Genomic DNA, 6,332 nt, shown 5'->3' with positions numbered 1-6,332 from the left:
TGAGGTCACTGCGTGATCTTCTGCTGACAATATCTCCCGATGGTTGGATTTGGGGGTGCCAGTGAATTTAAAACACCCGACTTCTTAAAGGGCTTCTGCATGTGATGGGTGTCAGTCTGTTTACCTGACCTATGGGCTATCAGATCTACTTCAAAGAAGAACAACAAATCCACGCTGCATTGTAGAGTTAATCAGCGGATGGTCGGTATATCCGATTTTTTGTGCTACAGTGACCCCTCACTTTCCTGGCATCCCTACCAACCCAGAACCCAGGCAGAAAATCAGAACAATGGCCATTTCCCAAGGCCCATGCGTTTTACTCATAAGTTAGCAACCCAGAGCCATTCGTTAAAATTCTATTTATTATTAATTTACAAACTGTTCTAACAAACATGACTACCTGGTTTCCAGGTCCATAGCAGACTAAAGGAGGAGGCTGAATAGGGGATAAAAGGGTGTCCATTGGCAGAACTAAAGGAAGTTTGACAGCCTGGTAGATGGGCAGTGCGGGAGGAAGGAGCACTTGAAAGGGGCACTTTTGAAGCATAAAAACCTTTATTTATTCCAAATGGTAAAATGTGAAGTGGTTTACCATAAAGTGCCATACGCACTGATACATGAGGTATTACTGATTTTGTGAACAGTCATCATAAAATTATAGTCTTTTAAAGATTTTTATGCCTATTTATTTATCATTATTTCTCTCTTTAGACCCTGCCATTTTAAATATTTGGTTTAATTAAGTTATTATTGCTTTGCACCATGAAGGCCATTTTGCAGATTTTTTGGGTGACGGGAAGGTGGTACCATTATTCCGTTCATGACACTTGCATTACAATGTGATGGTTTTGCTTGGTGCAGATGAGATCTACATTCAAATTAATTAATTCTGATAGAGCCCCCTGCTTGGCTTCTTGGTGGTGCTCTGAGCTGCCCTCCTGTCACTTGTGTGTTACCCTCACCCCCCTGAATTTAGGTATCACTGTAGCAACTCACAGATACCCTGTGCCTTGCTGACCTTCACCCCCACTGATTCCCTCTGTGCCCTCCCAAAGCTGAGTACTGGAGATGAGGGGCAAAGCCATGTCCCCACCCACATGTCCCCTCCCCATCTTCTGTCACCCCAGGGTATGGGGGGCAAGTAAAGCTCTAGGACAGGATAGACTGTTCAAGGGTCCGGATGAAGTCACGCTGAAGGTCTGAGTGGTGGATATTAGTGATTTCCAGAAGTTAAAAGCCAGAAGATTATAATGACCAAGACAGGTGGAAAGTCTGCATTCCAGAAGCCCAGCAACGGAGGAGCAAGCAGTCAGTCCTCAGGTGCCAAGACAGGTGAGTCAGGGAGTCCAGAAGGTAGGGCTGTCTAGAAGTCCAGCCCAAGGAGGCAGAGCATGCCTGGGGGTCCCGTCCTAAGCCTTCAAATCTCATAAAAAAAGGACTCTGATAAAAGGATAGTGCAAGAGGGGACTAAAATACCTGCCTTTTATTTATCCCTGTTTTTCTTTTTTCCTTTCTCTCATGTTTTGTATAAAAACTTAGTCACCAGAGAGAACCTTCTAGATACCAGTTAAGGCCCAGGGCAGGGCAGTCAGCAGCTTACTGTACAGAGCACTGCTTCCCTTCTGTGGTGCCGCCGGGTTAGAGAAATGATTTTAGCCTCCAGGATTTCCAAGCTGATGTTTTCCCAATGAAATATATGTTTTTTAATATTTATAATGGAAGAAAAGGAAAAAATGAGTTTTGTGGGTCCTAGGTAGGTAAAAGGGGGCCAGCTCTGCCTGGCTTTGTGGAGGAGTAAGTTGTGTGTCCAGCTCTTGGGGAGCTCTGGGAAGACAGCCCTCTGGGGTCACTGGCCCCAGGGCCTGAGCTACCAATGCTCTCCCAGAGTCCCGAAGACCGAAGGGATACAAAATCCAGCAGGAATGAAAGTGAGGAGAGGTTGGGCAGGAACACTCTAGCTGTATGACATTGGACCTCAGGCTACTCATTGGTAAAACGGAGCCCAAAATGTCTACGTTACTGGGTCATTATGAAGATTAAATAATGCTGGTATGCTGTAGGCACTCAGTAGATGAAGCTGCTCTTTTTTTCCTTAGGCAGGACAAGTCTTTCTTTACAACCACTATTATTTAGTTTTGTTTTTAAAACACAGTCACTCACAACGACCACTCCTCTGAAATGCCCAAGGTTTCATACCCCATTTCTACTTTCCTCTTCTTCCTCTACTTCCCATCTCTGAACCTATCACTGCTTCCTTGAAGTGTGGCCTCAGGAGGGCACCCCTCGTCTCCAATGCCAGGCACCTGCAAAAGTGGCCATCTTGTTATTAAAGCTCCTCTCACGTCACACAGACACAGGCTCTGTCCTCCAGTCACCTTGAACTTCAGAAGCACGAGAAGGTTTACTCGTCAGAGGCCCAGGTTGTCAGTGAGGGCTTTTCTGGACCACAGACCAAGCAACTCTGGAGACCATACTGACCAGCAGTTGTTCCGGAAGCTCTGTTGGATAATTTAGATGTGACCTAGAGCTGACCTGACACTAGGAGTGAGAAGGCCTGACAAGTGCACAGCCACGGCAAGGAAGCAGTTACTCTCTGTTAGACTGACGTCCTCACGGTGGTCCTCCATGCTGATTGGCTCAGTTGGTTTGCTCGTGGTGCTGATGAGGCCCTGGCATGGTGAGGCCAGCTGGGCAGTGGGATTGCATCTCCTCCACCTGTCCAGACAGCCAGCCGTTCAAACATTCACCCATCCATCAGAAGACATGTGTCAACCTCCTATAATGGCTTGGGCACCGTGCTAGGCACTGGGGACACAGAGTCACAGTTTACTGGAGTGACAGCTGACGGACAGATGGCCTAAGGCACGCTGTGGTGGATATGCACAGAGTGCTGGGGAAACACACAAGACAGGTGCCCAGGCCAGCCTGAGAGAGTCGGGGGAAGCTTCCTGGGGGGTGATGCTTGGCCATCTTAAAGGATAGAGGCACTAGATAAGACAGTAAAGGGAGAACGGTGAGGTTCCAGATAGACGGTCCTGCACGTGGAGAAAAAGTACACAGAAGCAGGGAAGGGCATGGTGTGTTTGGGGAACAGCCACGGTCCCGAGGGGCGGGGCTTAGCTCTGTCGTGAGGGAGCAGGTGAGCGAGTCCGCACAGGCAGGCAGGGGCCCAGCGAGTTCTGTCATGGCATCGGGACCCTCTCCTGAGGGGCTGAGGCATCAGCCAAGGCCTTCAAGTTTGGCCATGAGACGTTCAAGCCCTTCCTCTCCACCACTGTCAGCAGGGTGCAGGCAAGGACCTCGGAGTCCTAAGAACTGAGTTCAAATCACGGCTTAGCTCAGGGGTTACTTCGGAACCTCGCCTTTTCGAATCTCTACAGCCTCATCGATAAGACGGCGAGAAACATGCTAACCTCACAGGGTGAGTTTCATGAGACAAGATATGAGCGTGTCTGGCATTGGGCAACGCACTTTAAAAAATGTGAGCTCAGCCTGATTTTTCAGGTTAGGGGCGGAGCACCTTCCTTCCCACATCTATGGCATGTGCTGCGGATGAGCAGACACTAGATGGCGCCCTGTCCCCACGCAAGGGCTCCTTCCTGGGTGCTGGACTGCAGATGACAACTTCAGCCCCCGACCTGGGAAACGCCAGCTGGTTTAGAGTCCTGCCAGCCTGACTCAGAGCAAAAGACCCCCCTCCGCCCCGCATGGACTCACTCCCCTTTTCTTGCCTCCGTTTTCTGCTCAGGTTTTAATTGATGTACTGTACTTTATTTTACACAGCTCATTCATTTCTGAAAAAGAGCAAACTATGCTTTTAAGCCCTTGTTTCAAATGCGTCTCTTTGATGATGCACTCAGTCCACTCACCCTTAGAACCCAGCGCCTGGCTTAGTGCCTAACCCATGTTTGGTATTTATTGAATGAATGAATGAATTTTGAAGTAATAGGTGAATCTTGTCATTTAAAAAGTCAGCATCTAATTGAGTTTCTAGCGGAAAATATTTAGTACATAGTGTTTGCTTGGGGACAAACGACTTTCCTCTAAAAGGGTCCCTCTGATGTTGCATAAGGTATAGTTTCACTCTGATGCCGAGCACTGTGGCTTTTCAAACCACCTTTGAAAAGCTCATCGGGCTCTATCTGAAGACATTCTTCCTATCTTAACATTCCAGGGACTTGGGCATCGTTTTCTCTCACACATTCAGAATTCATCCTTCCAGAGGGATTAACCAGTTGAGGAAAGTTCCAGAGACTTTTGCGTTCAGGGTGGCAGTGGCAGTGGCAGCTCTGTGAGTAGCGGGAGGCGGCTGGTCCTGGGCCTGAAGGCTGGTTGTTAAGTCCTCGTCTCCATCCTAAGCCTCGACAGCTTCTCCTGCTTGCAGAAGAAAATGAGGCCAGAACAGGCAGGGTGGGGTGTTGGAAGGAGCAGGCCTCACCCTGGCAGGGAGTCTGGGTGTTTTTTGTTCTCCTGAAGAGCAATCCACGGGGCCTTAGATGACTTCCCTAACTTCTCAATTCAACTATTTACAAAAGTTATGTGTGCACTTGGAGGAGGTTGGACTGTATAACTTCTAAATCTGCCTCTGGCTGGAGATAAATTTGCCAAGAGTACAGGCTGGGCTTGAAAAAAGACGCCTGCTTGAGTCTGGCTCCACCATTTACTAGTGTAAGTTACCTTTGGCCAGTTGCCAATGTATCTGTGGTCCAGAGGATGGTGTGGATCACGTGTGATCACGTAGGTACGCTGCTTAGCACTGAGCCAGGCCTCTGCTATGGTTTACTGTGGACACACAGGAGGGGCTGACTCCACTCTACAATGGGCCCCCCCAGGATTCCCCCCAGGGGAGAAGCTAAGTGGTTTCTGAACCAGGGCAAACCAGAGGCCACAAGGCTCTGATGCCTGAAACCCAAGCTGCAGTTCTGCTTGGAAAACATCAATCTCGGGGTTTTCGTACAGAGGGTTTGCTTCCCAGATTCATTTTCCTTTTGGCCGAATGAAAGGATCAAAATGATCTTTGTCTTTGTTTTGACTTCCCATCGGCCTCACATCAAGTCTCCCCCAAGAGGGAATGTCACCAAGCTTGACATTCCACTCACCCAGCTGGTGGCCTGATTTGCTCATCAGCAGTAATGACAGACGCAGCCCAGCTAAGACTGCACAGCGGCAGCAGTGGCCTTACTCAGGCACAGCGGGTGGACAGCTTGCGGGCCCCAGGCTGGCGCCTCTGCTCTCTCACCCCCGGTATTGCACACACTCAGAGAAGCAGGCCGGTTCAGGCCCCACAGCAAGGCTGGGCTGTGTGCTAACCCTCTCTCCTATTTTGCATGGTCCGGGGTTCCCTGGGTGCAGCTTGGATGGTTGACTCACACAGAACATTCTTTTCCTGGTCTTTGGCTTCCTTGAGAAGGGAGGAATCTGAGATTATTAGAGTGCCTTGGCCAGGGCTTTAATGATGGGAGGGCCATGGAGTTCTCAGGAGGCAGGCGCTCTTCCCCTAAAACTGCCCCTGCCTCTGGGTGGGGGAGGAGCTTCTGGAGGGGCGAGCTGCAGGGAGGTCTCCCGGGGACTCCGGTGGCTGGGAAGGTGCAATACGGTTTGCAGGCACTGCCTGGAAAGGGCCCTGGGAGATTGTTGCTCAGGGCTGCTCGTTGCTGCCCGAGTGCATGTGTGTCTGACACCCAGGCTCCCAGAACTGATGGTTTCTTCAGATCAGGCTATGCCAGGCTGGAGGCTCAGCAGCTGAGAGGAGAGGTCTGAATTCTGCAAGTCTTACTGTGAAAGCTGGGGTCCTTAACGGAGTGAGAATGATCCAGGGGTGGGCTGGTGAAATAGGCAACACATTTGACCAGGAGCCAGATGACATGAGCTTACGTCTCCTCTTCCACCAACTGGATGTGAGGCTGTGTGGCCTTAGGAAAGTCATTTAACCTCTCTGAGTATCAGTGTTGTCATGTTCTGATTTGGGATGGTGATTCCTGCCTCCCAGGCTGGTGGCAAAGATTAAGTAAGATTGTGAGCATGAGAGAGCTTTGCAAATTGTAAAGTAGGGTTCGTAGTTGGGGGTTACTATTCTAGTGGATAGACCTGGAGTCATATGCATCTGCTGGATTATTTGAGAATATTTGATTCTGCTCTAGAAAATAAGAGAAACCAACAAATAAGGAGGATAGATAAAACTAAGTGTAGAAGCACATGGCTTGAGAGACAAGTCAGACGTAGATAAAGAGAGTGAATCACCGCGTGAATTTAGGAAGGGATGCAGGAGCTGAGTAGGCTCTGAATATTCATGCTTTGCACTAAATATACATGAGGCACCTGAAGCATCAAAT

The sequence above is a fragment of the Eschrichtius robustus genome, chromosome 15 (genome assembly GCF_028021215.1).
Source record: "Eschrichtius robustus isolate mEscRob2 chromosome 15, mEscRob2.pri, whole genome shotgun sequence".
In the NCBI taxonomy this organism is placed as follows: Eukaryota; Metazoa; Chordata; class Mammalia; order Artiodactyla; family Eschrichtiidae; genus Eschrichtius; species Eschrichtius robustus.
Note: the sequence above shows the minus strand (reverse complement) of the source record.